The sequence below is a fragment of the Vicugna pacos genome, chromosome 22 (assembly GCF_048564905.1).
Source record: "Vicugna pacos chromosome 22, VicPac4, whole genome shotgun sequence".
Taxonomy (NCBI): domain Eukaryota; kingdom Metazoa; phylum Chordata; class Mammalia; order Artiodactyla; family Camelidae; genus Vicugna; species Vicugna pacos.
In genome coordinates, this window is record NC_133008.1 from 9,325,210 (window position 1) to 9,345,612 (window position 20,403).

At 53.4% G+C, this 20,403-nt stretch overlaps 1 protein-coding gene across 4 annotated transcripts in view; it reads right to left on the reverse strand.

The window, feature by feature from the left end:
• Window positions 1–19,028, reverse strand: part of HRH2 (histamine receptor H2) — a 43,288-nt gene extending 24,260 nt beyond the window's left edge. For 3 of the 4 annotated variants that reach the window (XR_012063069.1, XM_072947204.1, XM_072947206.1), the window contains exon 1: window positions 18,673–18,863. The gene's annotated coding sequence lies outside the window, so the exon portion shown is untranslated. Of the gene's footprint in view, window positions 1–18,672; window positions 18,864–18,958 lie in introns of those variants that run through there. The other variant, XM_072947207.1, reaches the window with a different exon arrangement.
• Between the last annotated feature and the right edge of the window lie 1,375 nt (window positions 19,029–20,403).

Here is a 20,403-nt window from a genome sequence, read left to right on the forward strand (position 1 = left end):
GGATGCGCACGGGGAGTGGGGCTAAAGGATGCGCACGGGGAGTGGAGCTAAAGCATGATGCTCAGATAGTTCATGGCTCTGGCGGCCTGGAGCCGATGCTGAGTGCACTTCCCGGGGAAAGAGCCTGGCGGGGTCACCCCACACTCGGGGTGCAGGCTGCCTTTATAACGACTTGGATGCAAAACAACCCTGAACGCTATTGTCGCCTTTTTTCGTAAAAGTGAAAATCCTCGGACTTCTTCTGGTTAGCAGAAACAGGTACTAATGCAGGTGTTTCATAAAGCGAACCTTCAAAAAGCAGGGGATGCCTGTAGCTCCAGCTCCCTGAAGCCCTCCTGAATGCCCGCGGGCAGGGGCACCCTCCCCTGCACTTTGTATGGAGCTATACTGGTGGCACCTGCCGCCTTAGGTTGTTCATATGGCTCTGGGTCTGTCCCCCAGCAGGGGCTGGATCTGGACCACCTCTTTGGGCCTTCCATCCACCCACCCTTCTATCCTTCTATCCATCCATCCATCCATCCACCCATCCAGCAAACGTTTCTGGTTGTCTATCCAAGGGAGAGGTCCAGGCTACATGGAGTGTGTATGAGTGTGTGTGTGTGTGTGTGTGTGTGTGGTTTCTCCACTGTGAAAACCTAAGGGCACTCGTTTTGGCATTTGATGAGCCCTATTTATACGTCTGAACGGATATGTGAGAATGGGCCTGTTTCCCCCAACATTTTAGGGTGAAAATTGTCAAACACACAAAAAGCTGAAGAAACAATACAGTGTACATTAGCTCTTGTCCCCCTGTTCATGCAGATTAAATAATGAAGGGTTCTCTCTCTGTGTGTGTGAGTGTGTGAAAAGTCACTAAAGCCGCTTCGGCCACTTCCTCCCCCTTTGCCTCAGGCTGGCCCCAGACGCTGCAGCTATGCACCGTCCCACCGCTTCCTCCTCCCTCGCCTCATCTTTGCCTCAAGAGCCTCTGAAAAGCCACTTTCTGGAGAATTTGCTCATGGGTTGCAGCGCCCCTCACGGCCCCCCCGGGGAGGTGTCTCATCTTTCCCTACAGTCATCACCCAGCAAATGCGAAAGTGACAAAAGGCAGGGCCCAGCTCAGAGTCTGACTCATCACATCAAGTGCCCCTGTGAGGCCACATTGGCCAGTTAGCCCCTAAGAGCAGCCACCGCCGAGTGTGTTCAATGCACTCAACATGCTCCCAGGTGTGTGTTGAATCCCCTGTGCTGGGCTCTGGGCTGGGGAGCCAGCTTCCATTACTCCCCATTACTAGCCCTGGTGGTCTCCAAGTATAAACCTTTGGCACGGTGTCCAAGGTTCTTTGTGACCTGCTTCTGTCTTCTCTCTTAAGCCTTAGCTCCTGCCTGCCGAGTGCCCTTTCGCTGGACAACACTTTGAGAAACATCTCTGGTGGCATTTAATTCCTCCTGATTTTGAAAGTCCTGGGCCTGATCTGACTCTGCTTTTACACATGCTGTTCCCCCTGCCTGAATTCCCTTCCTCCCTTCCATGCCTGGTGAGCCCCCACTCTTTCTTGAAGACCTGGCTTCCTCTGTCACCTCCTCCAGGGAGTCCTCCAGAGGTACTTGCTCCATCCTCTTTCACTTCTCCCTCCCTCTTCTACCCACCTCTGGCAGAGGCACAGGAAGGAGGGGTTCTTTTAACCCACCGGGTAGAATTCTGAGTTTTCAGGGCCCCAGGAAAACTCTGAATGTGGCCTTTGGTGATTCCCCATCAGAATGTGTCTCCCCCGGAACTGAGTTGTGGTGGGTGGAATCCGGAATACCATTTCCTTCTCAATCACCCTCTGTGGCAGCAAAGAAAACAGGGGCTTGAAAGGCTGAGGATCGCCCCACCAGCAGAGGTATAGCCCAGAGGTAAACCAGGTCCCCTCTCACTGCTCCTCACCCCCAAAATCCCCAAAAAGATGCCACTGGTGGTACATGCTGTTTACCAACAGAGGGGTGAAGCCATCTAGACGCACAACCAGTCTGGGGGCTGGGGTCTTCTCCTATCAAACTTTATCAAACCAAGTCTAACACTTTTCTCTTCTCATTAGGAAGTCAGATGAAGCTCCCCGTTTGCAGTGTAAGGACCCAGTCCCCAGGCAGAGCCGCAGTCTGGGGGAGTCAGTTCAGGCGCATTTGGGTCTCTCACTCGGCCTGGAAGATGAGTCTGATTTCCCCAGCAACCACTGACCAAGGGGAAAGACAACGACACTCAGCCGGCCACTGTGTGCCGGGCACCTTCTGCCTGAGCCAGTGGACAAGTGGGGCAAGTAGGTAATTTGATCCTTATTCTGCAAAAACTGACACTCAGACAAGTGAAGGGAGCCCCGGGGGCTGAAAAGCAAGGACTTCAACATTGGGCAGATCTGGGTTCTAATTTCAGGGCTGTCATTTAATAGCTTTGTCACCTTGGGCACGTGACTGCCACCTCTCCGAGCCTTAGTTTTCTCCTTTGTAAGATGGGGATAATGAGATGTCCTTCTTCACTTGGTGGATGTGAAAGTGCACAGAGTGAAGGGCTGTGAAACACTCAGTGCCTGGCACGTGGCAGTTCACGTTATACGTAATAATAGTGTAAGATTATTACTTTGTAGCTGAACAGGACCCTGTGGAGCCTTCCTGGGTCAGAACCCGCCCCCCATATCCTCTGCCGGAGCTCCTCTCTGACGAACCCAGGTCATGGTATCTGATGCCTATTTCCTGAGTTTTTCAGATGCCAAAACCACCAGGGAAAGGAAGAAATTAGCTACTTGACTATCATGAGCACGTGGCCCCTAGACCTTCTGGTGCCTAAGGACCAATCATCATCAACCAATCTGCCAGGGACGCCCCTCCATCACTTTGCCTTTAAAAATGCTTTGCTGAAACCCTTCAGGAAGTTCGGGGTTTTCTAAGCACGAGCCACATGTTCTGTTTGCTCAGCCCTGCGATAAACCTTTCTCTGCTCCGAACGCCGTGGTTTCTGTCTGGCCTCACGGTGCGTGGGGCACGTGAACTTGTTTTTGGGAACAATTTCATAACCATAAAAAATGTGATTTTTGTATTATTATCTAAAGCTGCACAGCAAGGAAACAGCCTTCACGCACACCCCATATATTTACTGAGTGCCTTCCAGATGCAGACGCCGTGCGTGGGTTCCGGGGTGAGCATGGCAGACATATCTTGGAGCTTCCACGGCAGCTGCAGGGCAGGGGGGCGGGGGGGAGGAGGGCAACAAACAAGAAGTAACTCCCAGCAGAGCGCTCATCTAATTGCAGTGTCTTAACAGTTACATAAAGGGACAGTATAGGAAGCCACAGGACTGTATCACAGGGGCTTCTGACCAGGTCTGGGGGATATCTGAGTTGACATCTGTACAGACAGGAAAAAAGGTAACGCAGTGAAAACGGGGAACAAACAGATTCCAGACAGAACAGCTCCTATAACAGCTTGGAGGCTGAGAGATGGTGGATTTTAACTGCAGAGCCGTGGGAAGCCTCGGGGGTGGAGGGGGAGTGTGAGCGGAGGGTGACGTGGCTGGAAGGCGGGAGGTGGCTCCACTGTCCAGCTGTCCTGCTGGGCATCAGGCGTTGGGGGAGGGTGGCAGCTGGTGTGGGACTAGCTGGGCCCCACTGACCAGGCCGTTATCACCGCAGGTAATGAGATGTGATATCCCAGGGGCCCGGCAGGCAGTTCCTCATTTTCACGAGCTGGAGTTTCTCAGAATGTTGCCCCTGTCATTGGCCGTTTCAGGTGTTCTGGGGACCTGGTGCTGGGCTCTGCCGCCGTCAGGAGTCCCAGAGTGGCCCAGAAGCGGCAGTGAGGTCAGCGGGGTAACTTGCATCCTTTAAGGAGGGAGGAGGAGCGCAAGGCCTGGAGCGGCCGCGCCACACGGGATGCTGAGTAACACGACTGAGGCCCAGACGGAGGGGACTGAAATGGCCTGCGGCCTTCCCAGGGGGCCCTTTCTTCCCACACACGGGCGCTGCCGGACCGAGGTGCAGCGCCGCTCAAGAAAGGCCGATGGCACTTCGCGGCTGCTTCTTGCCTTCACCCGGGCGTCCGAGGCAAGCTGCGGGACAGGGGCCGGGGGACTAACCAAAGGACAGGGTGGGTCCCAGACCCAGGCCGCTCAGACCCAGCCCGGCGATGGGCAGCGGGGGCCTTGGGGGCGGGCAGCAAGAGGCTGTGGGAGCTGGAAGAATGAGGCTGGACACTGGGTGGTGGCAGGTGGCGGCTGTGTGCGCATGCGCGTGCGTGTGTGCAGCAGGCAATGCTTCATCGGGGCTGGAAAACCCCATGAACGTTAAAACACTCAGACTGCTCACTGACCCACAGATGTACTTCTAGGAATTGGTCATGGGACCTGGAAATGATGTGACAGCCCGCACAGCACTCACTGAACGTTTGAGGCAGGCTGCCGGCGGGCGAGGGATGGTCTCCACACAGGCGCCGAGTGTGACAAGTGAAACGGGGAGTGTGTGTGTGCGCACACCCGTGCACGTGCCCTGGAATCGACACTCGGACTTCCTCCAGGAAGGGCACGTGTGAAAAGGAACTGACTGCTTCCAAGGGGGGAACTGGGGGCTGGGCCAAGAGTGGGAGGAAGATGTCTTTGACTATACGCTCTTTGGGACATTTTGAGTCTTTTCACCTTGGGTACGTGTCACCTACTCCAAACCTTACAGCCACACAGTTTGGCCGGTGGAGCAGGGAGCGGGAAGGGTGTGCTGGGCAGGGGGAACAATAGTAAAGGAAGGGTAGCTGGGAGATCAGGCCACACTTCGGAGCGGGACCTGGGGGGTCAGGGCTCCAGGCCAGGGCTGGCTCTTGGCCGCTCAACCAGAAGCCCCGTAAGAGTTCAGTCCTCCACTCCAAGCGCATCCCCCTCAGGGCCCTCTCTCCCCGCGGTCACTGCACAGGCTTTGGACTAGGGCCTGCCCCTCCAGTGCTTCCCCTGTTGCTGGCATCAGGATGCCAATGCCCGCGACACTCTGCGTGATCTGGCCCCCGTCAGCTTCTCCAGCTGATTCTCAGGGGTGGGGAGACTGTAGCTGCGGATAAAGTGCTAAGAAGTTTGGCCTTAGTTCTTAAGGCAAACGGGAGCCCTGAAGTTTCAGTCAACAGGCTGGAGATTCTGGCAGCAGGCCTGGGAGCCCAGCTGTCCTGAACCCAGTCAGCCATCATTCAGTGAGGTTTCTCTGCCTCATCAGCTTACGTCCCATGCTATGTCACAACACTCTGGGGCTCTCTGCTCTCTGCACATCGTCTCACTCACGCTTTACCGCAACATCCTGAAGCAAGAGATCTTTTCTTCATTTTATAAATGCAGAAGCCAAGGCTCAGAGAAGTCAAGTTGCCCAGAGTCCCAACATCACCAAATGGGAAAGCCAGGATTTGAACCCAGGTCTGCCTGACTCCAAGAATCCCTGCTCTCAGCCGCTACTGTTTAGCTTTTCCTATGGAGAAAGGACCCACCCTCTGCGATTTTTAAAGGGATGGCATAATTGTCTGGGCATTTGCTGCAGAAAACACTTCCTCATTTGCAGGAGCATTTCAGTGTGCCTTTGATCTTTGTGGCTGCAGATGTCTAAGTCCTTCCCTGCAGTGGGCTGGACATTTAGTAAAAGCCTCTTCAGGCAATAAGAAGACTCCTGGTTGAGGCTGTTCATTAGCGAGAAAGGCCCCGGCCTCCTGATGGTCTGAGTGTTGGTCCCACCCTTTCATTTCTCCTGAGCCACCAGGGGCCCAAAGCCAGGATTGCGCATCTGTCCTCAAGGGCATGTTGTCCTAAGCACTGCGGCCCCCTCTGCCCAGGCTGAGAGGTGAAGGGACACAAATATCGTCTGAAATTCGGGGCAGCGAAAGAGCCCCATCCACCCCTTAGACGTGCATCGAGCAGCCCAGAATGGGACGGTGGGATCAAACTGGACATTTTATTATGATGACTGTCATCACTTGGGCATCACAGTGAGGAGGAAGGCGACCAGGACCAGAAGCCAGGACCCTGACCACTTCTGTCTGCCGAGCGCCGACAGATAACGTTAATATCTCTGGGGGGCGGGATTATTATTGTTCCCATTTGACAGACAGTGAAACTCAGGTTCAGAGAGGTCAAGTTACTTGTCTGAGGCCACACAACCAGCAAAGAGGCAAGCAGGGCTTTGAACCAGGCCTGACTCCAGTCTCTAAGTGCCCGTAGCCAACCACCCCATGGACGCGTGAGACCTGCATCCGGTCCAGGTCATCCCCTGACGACGTGTGTGACAGGCTCTTGCTATGGTGTTTTCTTACCAGCGAGAGACCCCACGCCATTGTCCTGGCCTCTGCCAGCGGTTGATGTGGGACCCTGAAGCCACATCTGGTGACAACAAATTCCCTTGGCTTGTCTAAGAAAGTCTTTATTTTTCCTTCAATTTTTTTTTTTTTTTGGTTCAGTTACGGTGAAAAGCACACAGCATACCATTGTTCAGTAGCATCCTGTGCATTCCCCAGGCTGTGCAACCACCATTGCTATCTGGCTTTAAAACGTTTTCATCGCCCCAAAAGGAAACTCCACACCCATAAGGCAGTCACTCCCTCTCCCTGGTCCCTACAACCGGCAACCTGCCTTCTGACTCCATGGACTTATTCTGGACATTGTGGCCACAAAGCCCATGTAAACTGGGAAGGGTGGGACCGAGGGAGGATCCAGCCCCTGCGTCCACTTCATCTAACTACAAGCTCAGCCTATGTATTTAGGAATCACCCTTGACTCTCATCCTTCCTTCATCCCCAACAGTCAAGCCGTCAGCACGCCTGGTGGATTTTGCCTCTGAGATACACGCATCTCGGATGTGGCCACTTTCCTTGGTTGCTGCCATCCTGGTCCAAGCCAGTCCCGCGTCTTGCCTGGACTTCTGTCACTGCTCTTGCTGGGCCTTCCTGCTACGTCTTCAAGCCTCACCACCACCCACCTGCTTCTGTCTTCCCCACGCTGGCCCATTACACCCTCCCCCGGGCTCACAAGGCCCCACGGGACCTGCGCCCACCTCCTAGACCCTGGAAGCAGCTCCCTTGACTCTCCATCACATCCCCTCTATTTGGCACATTTTTTTTCTCTTGGCATTTTTCTTGTTTCCCTATTTGTTCACTATTTCTTTCTCCCCGCTGGAAGGTAGGCACCTTGAAGGGCCAGATTCCTTCTGCCTTGTTCCCTGACAGGTGCTTAATTGAAGCTCAGGGAACACTTACTGGACTGACTAGATGCATATCGAAAACAGCCACCCTAAGAGTACAGCATCTTTTTCACGGGGCACTTTGAAAGCACAGGCGAGGTTCTAAGCATCTTACATACTTTTAATCCACTTAATCTCTCTGCAACAACCCTGTTACGTGGTGGCCATTATTTACTTCCATTTTCTAGACGAGGAAATTGAGGTTCATGGTACTTTGTGACTTGGCAAAAGCCCACAGCCCTCAGTGGGTTTGGGAGTGTGGGAAAGGCCTGGGGAGGGGCTCTTCAGGGCAGGCGTTAGACTGGGCCAAATGAAAATTCCGCCTTGTTCTTCTGGGGGACGTGAGACCCCGGATTGCCAGTGTCTGCAAGGGGGCCCCCAAGGGGCGAAACCGCCAGCAGGCACCGGGCTGGGGATTTGAACCCTGAGTTTGAGTCCCTGGTGTGGCTCCGACTTGCTGCGCTACTGCCCACAAGTTTCATACCCCTCGTTTCCTCAGCAGAAAAGTGGGGAGACGGGCTTAGAGTATCTCAAAGGTTTCTTCCAGTAAGAATCTTTGTGCACGTGTGGAGGGGATGGAAGGGAAGAAATCATGAGCCCCCAAAATAATAAAATAGGAGGGCTCTGGGTACAGACAAAACTCAGTGATCACCTGGTATTTAGGAACCCTTTCTACGGCATCCCGGAGAGACCGTCATCCCTGATTGCCTTGCATACTTCCAGCGACGGGGGAGCTCACTAGCTTACAAATTGTTTGCGCATCAGTCACGGCTATTTAAAACCCTCATGGAGCCCTACATACCCTTTCTTTTGGAGACGGATCCCACTGTGTAATAAGTGCATTGTAATATGTGCACCTTCCACAGATGTAGAATTTATACTCAGCTGTTTAGTATAATGAGCTGTCACTGACTAGCTGTCATAGATTACCAATTAAACAATTATTACTTGCAGTTTTGTGGGGTTTTGTGTATTAGATCCAGTATTTTGTGTGTGTGTGTGGGGTGGTCTACGTGAGTCTGCAGATATTTCTGTAGGCTCCTGATAAGCTCTGAAGCCCCAGAGAACAAATCTAAGTCCCTTTCCCCAGGCAGCCCAACAGAGCCCCTTGTTTTCCTGAGTTTTTGCTTCTCTGTGATAAAAAAGCCCTCCGGCCCTCCAGCTGGACACGTGACCACCATCATCATCATCACAGTCATCATCACCGCCACTACCCTCATCATAGTCACTGCCTTTGTCATCACCGCCGTTGTCACCACTGCTACCACAGCATCAGCACCACCATCAGGACCACTTCCACCACTATCAGCCCCACCATCACCACCACCGCCAGCATCAGCGCCACCATCAGCAGCTGTGGCCACACGAGCTGGGCACCAGAATGCCCCCTCCAGCACTGTCTTCTTCCTCTCTGCCCTTCCCTCCCCACCCCTCACTCCAGGAAGGTGTTGCCCTTCCAGCAGGGAACAACTTGCTCCTACAAAGCAAAAGTCCTGCAGCCAGCTGGGTCACCTTAAAGATATCAACAGCAAACAGCTAAGGCTTGCCAGGAACATGTACACACTCCGGTTATCTTATGCAATCCCCTCCGCCCTCCCCCACTTTCCACAGCCCCTCCACATGCCCATTACCTCATCTCGTGTCCTGCAGGAGCGCTCTGTGAAGCCATCAGGCAGTCACTATCACTCCCCTCTGCAAAGGTGTCACAGAGAGGCCGAACGCCCGGGCCGAGGCCACACAGCTGGGCAGAGGCCGGGAACAGCCCTCTCAGTGTCTACTTCCCAACAGCGCCCCGTGCCCTCAGCTTCCCGTGGTTCCCAAACCTCATGAGTTCCTGTACCACCTCCGGGATCTTTGCCAAACCCACAAAATACCACTTCCATTTCGCGTTTTAACATTTTTCTTTCAAGTGATGGAGTTACTCGCCAAAGGAATTGTTTTCTCATGACAATAACCGCCAGGATCACTTTCCCTCAAATCGGTTACTCTGAAAATAAATGCAGTGGAAGTGAGAGCGATGTGGTGCAGCTACTGCTGCCCGAAAAGCCAGCCTAACCCTCTCCTTGTTAGAAAGGCAGACCTGCCTGTGCTACAAAGGTGTTAAAGATAGATTAGCACCTAACTGATACTTCCTTTGACACAAAGAGGAGAGTTTGAAGGAGAACTGAAAAAGGAATCTGTTCACTGGTAATACTGGATGTTTGCTATCATCTGAACAACTCACCACCCACGTCCACCTCAGGACCCCCACACCGTGTGGTGGAAAGGAGTCAGGAGCCTGAGACCCAGTTCTCCCATCTGCAAATGGGCATAAAACGGCAGCGTGCACTGCTGGGGGGATGAAAGGTGAAGACAGGGGGATGGCGCTAGAGGCGCGATGGCACCCCGGGTAAGCGCCCCTCCTCTCCCCACGCCCATCCTCTGCTCTTCTTTGGGAAGTGCTGGACTTCCAATTCCACCTCACCGAGGGAAGGCATCCAAGTAAACACATCTTCATCTGGAAAAGTCTGAGCATAGGGCGGCCACACTACGCAGTCTGCGAGCCACCTGGGAACGTGTTTGGGTCCCAAGGCTTCTCCTCCGAGCCCGCCCCTCACACCACCCGCATCTCAGCCTCCAGACCCCTGATGAAAATAAGGTCTTCCCCAGCAGCGTGTTCTAATCCCAGCTCTGCTACTTCCCAGGGAGGCGATGTGAGCCAGAGGGCTTTGCCTTGAGCCCTAATTTCCCTTCCTGCGAAACAGGGGTACTAATTCCAACCGCAGGAGCGTGTCCAGAGGCTCGTGGGGGTTAGGAGCAAGGGGATTCTGGAATCAGCCTCCCAGGTCACGTTCTGGCCCCACTGCCTCTCTCTGAACAACTTGGAGCCTTGCTACCTCAGATTCCTCACCTGGCAGGATGGGAGTAACGGTCCTCGCATCGTCTGACTGCTGTGAGGAATCACGGGGCAAACATATGATGTGCATGAAGCCGCAGCAATTACCAATCGCTCAGCCGGTGTGAACGCCCTACGGGTCGGACACACAAGCACTCGGTACAATGCTTGACCCAGAACCTGCCTTCCTCCAGCTGCCCACTGGCCTCCTGGTCGCTTCACCTGCCAAACCCCCACCTGTGTCCTCTCTTTGAACTATGCTCTCCCAGCACCGCCCCCAGCCCGGGTCCCGGCCCTTGGGGACCAGCTACTCATGGCGACTCAGCTGCTGGTCCAGATGCCAGGCTTTCTGAAGATGCTCGCTCAACTCAATTCCAAATACATACAAAACGGTAGGTTTAACTGTATTATTTACGGCCGGTGGGTATTGCAAATGACTTTTATATGTTCGAAATTGGAAGGATGGCTGAGTCGATTACGCCATAAATGGAATTACTCTAGCTGTTACTATCACATTTTGGAAACTATGAAATAAAAAGGGAAAACGCTTATATTTAGGTAATAAAATAGCAGGGCTCCGATTGTATATAGAGGAAGACTAAGACTGTGAACTCCTACCCTGTCAGCCTCCTGGGGAGAAAAACAGCTACAATTTACACCCAGAGGGGCAGACTGGAGGGTACCAGTGGTTTTCTTTGGATGGAGAAACAATGATTTATTACTGTCTTCCTCCATATTTCCTTATTCAAAATTTTCTCTATGGAGAATTAATTCTCCAGGCACTATACAACAACATAAAATGCAGAAGTGTGTAGCATATGCTCACCTATGCCCAAGGCAAATACGTATTTGCCTAAGTGTATCTGTTTTTGCATAAAGAAAATCTGAAAGGATACGTCACAACAAAATAAAAAAAACCTGACCCCCTCTTTTGGGCAGGGGACAGGGCAGATGGGGCCAGCGTGCAGGGGCCTCTCCCCATGTGCTTCTGTATACGGTACTTCTGAACCACATCAGTGTTTTATCTAATCAAAAAGTGGAAAGAAAAGACATAACTATGTAATCAACGTTTAGAAAAAAAGCGCTATTTCTCCAAATGGGGACATTGGTTAAACGTGCTCTTAAAAAAAAGGAATCTCTGGGAATGAATCAGGGGTGAATCAGATCAGCTGGGTCTTAACCGGGGACTTGACTGAGCCTGCCAGTGTGTGCTGTGCCCCAAAGAGGCAGGGCTTCCAACAAGCCAAATAAGGTCCCAGAACCTCCACTGACCCGCACCCCCCGCCCTATTTTTCCGATAGAGCTTCCCCTGAGAATGATGCTGCCAGGACCAGTTAAGGGAACACAGCAAGGACCAGGCACCAGGACAGAGAACGCTAGGAGGCTGGTGCTGCCTCCCAGGTCTGAGCGCCTCCTGACCCAGGCAGGCTGTGTGTGAACTGTCTCCACCCTCTGTGGGAACTGTAGGGGTGCAGGCATGGTGACCCACAGAGACGATGCATGCCCGGGCCAGAGGGGTGGCCACTGTGGTCACTATGTCCTCAGTGCCACCAGATCACCACATTCTTCGAGGCAGGCTGGAAATCTGCATTTTAAGTGAATTCTTCTGGCTTTAAAACAAAAAATCCAAAATTTTCAATGAAATCTCGTTTTTAAATGTTGGCTCTTTCGTTTGTTTGTTTGTTTATTTGTTTTAAATGTCGTATGTGGAAGCCCTCTACCAGCTGCCATCTACGGCCTCAGCACGTTCCTGGTGGTCTCAGAGGGCAAGGTCAGCCCCTGAGATTCACTTGCTTTTCTAACCATCCTCCCACTTTCCATTATGGCTTTGAGAATTTTGCCCCAGTTTGCATCAAACGAATTGATCCACGGCTCAGGGGAGTCTGCCTTCCTCCTGGTTGAAAATTAGGCTGACATTTATCCATCTCTGCCCTGGGAGCGTGGAGAGAGTCCAGGAGAAGACTGACTGGCCCCAGTGATGGGCTTTCCCGTGGGTACCGAGCGCTCCGTGTCTGGCAGCAACGTCAGTGATGCTGTAGCCGGGACTCCTGCTCTGGGCTCTAACTGTCCTCTGATGTCACAAACTCTGCCCGTCTTGCCTTCTCCAGACTCCGTTTCCCCTCCTCTCCACCCATCATGCCCTCTGTGCTCCGGCCACCCAGAAAGCCTCACCTTCCTCTAACTTTCCACATTCTTGCACCTCCGAGCCTTTGCACATCCCAATCCCTGGGTCTGGACCATCCTCTCCTGCCACCTCTATCCTCCGTCTCTCAGCCACCTGGAAGATGTCACACTCAAATGCCAGCTCCCGCAGCTCCTGTGCCTCCTTGTCGCAGCCGGGACCCCGGAAGGCTGGCATCAGCTCTTCTGGTGTGGTTCATTATTTAGACTCCCCTGTCTCCTTCATGTGCTTTTACTTCCCAGACAGCTTTTGAATCTGTTCCCTTCTCTCCAGCTGCAGCATTCCAGCCTCCCCTATCCCTGCTTCCTTGGACTGGGCCAGAACATGGACATCCTGACCAGGTGCCTGGTCTCCCGCCCTCTCCTCAGCCCCACCTGCCTCGGCACTGTCTGGAGAAAGGACATTCTAGAAAGGGCAACCTGATCACCTCCATCCTCAGCCTAAAGTCCTTGCACGGCTCCCACCGCCTACGGGGCAAAGTCCGAACTCCTCAGCTTGCCCTTGCAGGCTTTTCATGGTCTGGGCCCCCAGGAATCGAATCCTCTCTTACCTCCCTCCCCTGTGCCTGGCCCCTCAGGCAAAACCCAGTGGGTCTGAACGCCCTGAGCACACCTGGAGGCTTTGCAGTTCTGGGTCTCTGCCCGCCTCCTTCTCCGTCTGAAATACCCAGACACGCTTTGTCTACCTGCTCCATCTCATCCACCTCCATACCCAGCTCTGTGAATCCTTCCCTGATTCTCCCTGGGGCAACGTGTACTTGACTCTTTGAGATTTGCTCATGGCTTCAGGGCTGCACCTGTCCCACTGTTGCAAGTGTCTGCCTTCGCCACTACACCCAAATCTTTTGGCAGGTGTCACATTTATCCATCTCTGTGTCTTCACTACACTGCCCAGGACTAGGCACAAGTGGGCTCCTGGGAAGTGTTTGTTGAGTGACTGAGTGAGGGACTGAATGGCTCTATAGTGCTCAGAGAGGGTTTGAAGCTTAGAAGATTATTCTCACAGGAGAAGTGGGTGATGCCAGAGCCAAAGTGTCCAGTCTTTGCTGAAGCTGTTGACAATTCTTCCTGCTGCTGCTGGAGGCTGGACGCCAGGTCAAGGCTGCCACGTGCTCCTGGAGACTGTCCCCACAGGGCTGGCACTCATCAGCCATGCCGCCTGCTCTGAGCCATGACCAACTTGGCTCCAGCCACATTTCTCTCACTGCTGTGGTGCCAGACCTGAGCCCTCTTGGCAGCGCTGTCACAGGGAAGCCGACATCAAAGAAGGGCAGAGTTGGAAAGCCCCTACAAAATCAGACTATGCTCCCAGTCTGGTTTTCAGGTGGGGCAGCTGGGGCCCTGAGAGGGGCAGCAGCTTGCCTGAGGCCACACAGAAGACCAGTTCTTCTGGATCTTATCAGATCATAAAAAGAATGACCAAAAGAAACCTTGAGATGTGTTAGAAAGGGCCTGGGAATAAGGGGAGGCTCTTGAACTAAGAGAACAGGGAAGGCCATTCTGAGGCTGTCCCCAGGGCTCCCTGGTGATGCAGGCAGAGGAACCAGCCTGGCAAGGGACTTGCAAGCGGCCCAGCTTGCTGCTTGGAGGCCAGGGTGGCCAGAGCAGTGAGCGAGGGGAGATGCAGTCAAAAGCCAGGGCATGACCCAGGCATGTGGGGCTTATATACCTCTGCAGGCTTTGCCCTTCAGTCTCAGTAAGGGAAGGATGCAACCATGTGTTAAAAGATGACTGATCTGCAAACAAGATACACAAGTGGCCAACAAGCACCCGCAAAGATGTTCAAATTCATTAGCCATCAGCGAAATGCAAATCAAAACCACTGTGATACCATTTCACACCCACCAGGATGGCTAGAATCCAAAAGTCAGCTCATAAGCATGGGTGAGGATGTGGAGAAACTGGAATCGGCAGACACTGCTGCTGATGGGAATGTTAAATGATGCGGCTGCTTTGGAAAACACTCTGATGGTTCCTCAAACGATTAAACGCAGTATTACCATGTGACCTAGTCATTTGACTTTTAGGTATATACCCCAAAGAAGTGAAAGTTTATGTCCTCATAAAATCCTGGACACAAATGTTCAGAACAATGTCATTCATAAGAGCCAAAAAATACCCAACCCCAACACCCATCAACTGATGAATGGATAAACAAAATGCGCTCTACCAATAACGGAATATTATTTTGGCCATAAAAAGGAATGAAACACTGACATGCGCTACAACATCGAAGAACCTGGAAGACATGATGCCAAGCAAAATAAGCCAGTCACAAAAGGCCAGACACTGTGTGATTCCATTGGCATGAGATGGCATGAGTAAGCATGTCTACAGAGACAGAAGACCAACCAGCGGCTGGGTGGGACTGAGGGAGCGACAGCCAATATGTACAAAGTTTCTTCTTGGGCAGATAAAAATGTTCTGGACTTAGGTAGCAGCGATGGTTACACAACTCTCTGAATAGACCAAAAGCAACTGACCAAATATTTTTTTTTCAGTTCTACTGTTATTTATTTATTTTTTTTAATGTTTTTGGAAAAAATATAATTTTTTAAACAATAGTTTCAACTTAAATACTATTCATACTGAACACGTAGAGCAGCTTAGCACACCCAAATATGAAGTTTAGGAAGCCAGGACTATTCCAGCTTTGTTAAAAGAAAAGTTGTGCGGCAGACTAATGCAGGTGGCAGTTAACAAAGCAGGGAAAAGCACCGCTCAAATCGTGTTACGGTTTCTTGGTCCATTTGGATCACGGGTTGGTCAAGTGTTAGACTTAACACAGGTAGGGTTATGATGTGGTGACTCCTTAGGAGAGGGTGCAATGGGTAAACGGGTGAATTTTATGGCATGAGAGTTGTATGTCTATAAAGCTTTTATGTTTTTTTTAAAAAAGAGACTGTTCTGGTTGGTGGCTGGTGACAAGGGCAGAGCGGCAGCAGGGAGGTCAGAGGGCTAGCAGTGCAATCACAGGCTGAAAGGAGGTACCTAGCAAATGTCTCTGGATGCCTTGGGCAGGCTGATCCTGATTCAGGAATGCCCTTCTCTTCTGACCCAGGGTTTCTCAGCTCAGTCCTGGTGACGTTTTGGACGGGTTAATTAATTCTTCATTGCGGATGCCGCCCTGTGCATGGTGGGGTTCTCAGCAGCATCCCTGCCCTGTACCCACGAGACGTCCGCACGTGCCCTGCCCCCCACCCCAGTTGTGCCAATCAAAAACATCTCCAGACATTGACAAATGTCCCCTGGGGGACCAAGCTGTCTCCAGTTGAGAACCACTGCTCAGACCTCTCTTGCTCACCTGATGGATTCCTGCTTAACCTTCCAGAACCATTTCAGGTGCCATCTCTTCTGGGGGAACCTTAGAGCTTCGTCTTCTCAAGTTTCTGAAAGAACCCGCCCCGCCCATCGAAGCCCTGCGGACACCGTTTACGGGTCGCTCCCCCTCACACCTGGGCAGGGGAGGCACCTTATATACCTTCGGGTCCCCAACATTCAGCACAAAGCCTGGCACTTTGGAGGTCCCTGCTGAGTCCTTTCCTGCCCTGTGCCGTGCAGAGACGCATCACTCCCCCCAGGGTTTCTGTGATACGTGCTGCAAAGTCAGCCAGAGGACTCTGTTGACCCTTCCTGACTCTGGTTAGGAGCACAGGCTTTGAGTTTAGACGGCTTGTGCTTACATCCTGTGCGATGCTGGGCGAGTGGCTGATGGGATCTGACTCCTGGGTTCTTCTCTGTACAGTGGGGTATTGATTGTAGCCGCCTCAAAGGTGCCACCAGGAGCACACAGTAAGAACATAAACAATGTCAGACATTCGTGGTATCGATAATTTGGCATTGCTTCTTCCTTCTAAGGTGCCTGCCTGTCCCTATTACTGACAAGCATCGATGCACCAGCCCTGTCCTGGCTGCTGGGAGGAGGTGGTGGGAGTGCAAGTGCGAGTGGGAGGAGTGGGAGTGGGTGGGTTCTATTGCCATTAGAAGCCAGACGGGTCTGTGTCTGCTAATTATTATAGTACATGCCCACTGCATACAATCTGGAAAGTTCAGAAATTATAAAGAGGGAATAAATCTCCCCTAGGCAAACGTCGTGAACACTCTTTGACTTATTTCCTTCCAGTCTTTTTTCTAAGTGCTTGCCACCAATTTGAGACTGTGCCATATACATGCATATGCATAAGCGTGTCTGCATTCATTAAAAACTGTCCACTTTTAGTAGCACATGGCCATCCCATGATTTACTTAATCAATCCCCAATTGTTGGACATTTAGGTGCTCTCTGACTGTGGATGACTATTTCCATTTGAAAGAACCTTGCTCAGACTCCCATCATTTCCTTTGGACGTCCTCCACTTCTTTGAAAACATTTTTGGCAAAGGAACCTCTCCAGCCTGCCGGGACGCCCATCTTCCCATAGCAGGACGCTCACTTTCCCATCCCCGGAGATTTCCTCCCCAAGCTGAGCTAAATCCTTGGGCTTGGGACTTAATCCTGTTTCTCCTTCTCCGGGGCATTAGTGGAGATGGACCACAGCTGGCTCTGCTTTCTGCTCAGACACATCAGCCAGGAGGGTCTGTTCTGTTAGTCATCAGGGGAGGATGCAGAAGGACAAGTGCCCTTGAAGGCCAGGGAAGCAGCCGAGGCTGGGGTTAACGGAGGCGAGGTGAGCTGGGACATGGTGGCAAAGGTGGGAAGGGAGGTTGGTGGGCTGGAATGAGTCAGCCCGGCATCTGCTTCCTAGGTATTGAGTAGTGACCTTCCTTCCTTCCAGACCCCCTGCCACGTGGCCAAGGCACCCCGACCCCACTGCCCATCTTCAGACTCGCTTTCTCCAGTGATGGTGTCGCAGCTCCTTCTGTTACGTATTTAACAAGAAACAGTCATCAAGAAACCAGCTAACTAGACCCCGGGCCTCATGCCGGACACCATCCACAGCCATATTTTGGAGGTGGTTTGGTATCAGTAGAAACACTCCAGAGTCAGAAGGAACTAGGGCCAATCCCTGGGCAGGCACTTCCCACCAGTGTGACTCTGTGGAAATCATGGAATCCTGTGGGCCTTGGTTTTTGTTTGTAAATTGGGGTTTAATGGCATTTCCATGATGATTCTGATCACTATGGTTGATGGCTATCACCAATACTGTATACACAACGCACCGAGTACCAGGCCTGCACGGGGCAGGTGCTGAAGAAATATTCTTTCCTTGTTCTGTTCGATTCTCCTCATGTATCAGGGTCAGAGGTGTCAATAAATGCAATCTATCTAATAGTCTTTCATAACCTCAAGCAACAGCAATCTCATGAATAAGGAGTAGCTCATAACTTGCTATTACAAACTGGGAAACTGAGGCTTGGAGAGGTTCCACCAGGAGTCTTTATGAGGACATAAGCTGTCATCTTAACAGATTTCGTGTCTAAAAGAGCCATCAGGATGTGTGTCTGGGCTGGGGGGTGGGGATCTTGGGCCCCCCAGGTTCACTGGGCCCTGATTCATGCCCAGCTGAGCCACTGACCATCTCTGGCAAAAGAGACCAGAGAGGACCTGCCACATACAAACGAGTTTCCAGGAGGTAACCAGCTCCAGGACTCTGCTCACCCCGAGTGGGGTGTAACAGCCGCCCTTCGGGAATAACACAACCCGCAGTACTTTCGTGTCTAACCTCATTATGCTCACAGCCCCTGCAAAGGCAGCGTTGGCAGGCCCCCTTTCCTGGGGGAGGAAACTGAGGCTCCCATGCTCAAGGTCAACAGCGCTACTTAAGCGGCAGGACTGGGTTCCCCAGCCTCCAAGCCTGGACCACTTGCCTGGCTCATCCCAGAGCCTCGCTCTCCAGATGCTCAGGGAAAGACTCCCGCCTGGCCGAGGGCTGCCGGGTCCTCGCTCCCAAGCATCCGGGCAGGCGGAGGCGGCAGCCCAGGAGGACCGAGGCTCCCTGAGGAGCTGGGAGCCCCCTCCCCGCCAGCCCTCGGCCCTTCGCCGGCTTTCCTTAAGCAGAAAGTCGTTCCATGCTCCCACAGACACACCGCCCTGAGAAAGCGCCAGCGCCCAGACCCAGGGACAAAACAGGGGCTGTTTCGGCGAAAGTGGATTTTCCAGATCCACCCCCACGGGGGCAGAGGGGACCTCCACCCGACCCCACGCCCCGAGCACCACGGCGGACGGAGCAGGGCTGCCTCCCAGGGTGCGGGCACCACCCCCGCGGGTCACAGAAGCGGAGTGAGGTTCGCCGGCGGCGGGACTCGCCCAAGGTCAGGCACAGCCAGCGCACAGCGGGGTCAGGGCTGGATCCCGGGGTCAGGGTCACGACCGCCGCGGGGAACCGGGCGCAGCCGCCCGGGGCGGCCCGGCCGGCGGCCGCCGGTGGACCGCATCCCGAGCCCGGGCCCCGCGGGGCGGCGGCCGCGTTACCTGGAGCTGCTGCGGCGGCCGAGGTGGCTCCGCTCGGGCTCGCCTCCGTCCTGCGCCCGCGCCGGCTCGGCCCCGGGCAGGGATGCAGCGGGCGGCGCGCCCCGCCCGCGCCCTGCGCCCTGCGCCTCGCACCCACTTCCTCGTCCCCGCCCCCAACTCGCTCCTCCTGGCTCCCAACAGCTCCTTCCCTTCCTTCTCTCTCCAAGTCTTTCTCTCCCTCCTCGCCCTCCCTCTCCCTCTCTCCTCCCCCCCCCCCGCGCTCCGTGCGCGGCGCGCACACACTCACACTCTCTCTCCGCATTCTCTCCCACAGTCTCCCACACTTTCTTTTTCTCTCTCCCGGACCTTCTTTCCCTCTCTCTCTCTGGCTCTGACACTTCCTCCTTCGTCTCTCTTTCGGTCACACTGCCTTCTCTTTCTCTCGCTTTCCCCGCCTCCCTCTCGCCCACTGCCCCCACTGCCTGGCCTGGGACCCAGCGTCTAGATGTGGGTAACTGGCTGAGTGGAAGGGGACTTCCAGCTGTGGCCCAGCACCGCTCCCACCCACAACTGGAGGGCCTGCCCCGGGAGGGCTAGACCCACGGGGTCAGGTGGCGCTCCTTACCTGGGTGTCCAGCTCCCAGCCACCTGGGATCAAGCTAGACAGGGAGAAAGAACTGGTTTCAAAGTGACCGTCTGGACAATTCTGGGATCTGTGTCTGGAAACAGAGGGCCGGATGCTCAAGAGTCCAGAAAAATCAGTGAGTTCAGAGTTATTAATTCTCAAAAAAAGATCAGTGGAGCTTCAGAAAACCCCAGAATGGATTTGTTCTACTTGACAGCAGAAGAGAGAGAGAAGAGGTAGGGAGGGCAGCTTTGGGAAAAGGGGCTCTTTGAGTAAGAAAAATTATGCCCACCTTCCAGATGAGAAAAAAGAGGCTCAGATGGGAGAACTTACCTCTTAAATGTCAAGATGTCAAGGCTACTGTGCTAACCATGCAGACCTCAGTGTGGGGCCCCTAGGTAGGCAGGATGGCCAAGGGCGTTGTGCCAGGCTGGGGTTGCTAACCCAGTGTAGGAGAGGTAGGCAGTCAGATGGGCTGCCCCTGATTCCCCGGGGAACCTGATACATGGAGGGCAGTTTCTGCAGAAACTTGACAAAGGAGAGGGAAAAATAGCTGGTTCCACTGAGTGTAAGGTTCAGGCATGTGCTGCTGATGATTGACACACCACCTCGCGTCATTCTGTCTCTGTGGGCTCCTCTGTGCTATCCATGTTCTGACATGCAGAGACCAAGGTCACAGTCCCCTAGAGCTCTGAGGTTACAGCCTCTGGGGGAGGCTGCTGGAGGCAGTGCATCCAAGTCACCAGCATCCTGGAAACACAGAGCCTCCAAGCTCATGTCACAGACTGCTCTGGCTCTCCAGCAATTCTCAAATCAGCATAGGTCATCTCAAGAAAGTATAAATCAGATCACACCTGCCTACTCCTCGGCTGAAAACCCTCCTATGACTTCCTGCTGTAGTTAGAATCAAGTCCAAGCCCCCTATCACCATCAACATGACCTCTCTGATCTCATGTGTCACCACTCGCTGCCTCCCTCTGTGTGCCTCCGCCACCACAGCAGCTTCCTCCTTGTGCTGGGAACAGGCCTAGCTGGACCAGACCACAGGCCATTTGCACTGACTGTTTCCTCTGCCAGGAATGCTCTTCCCCCACATCTTTCCACAGCTGCTCCAGTGTCAGACGCCA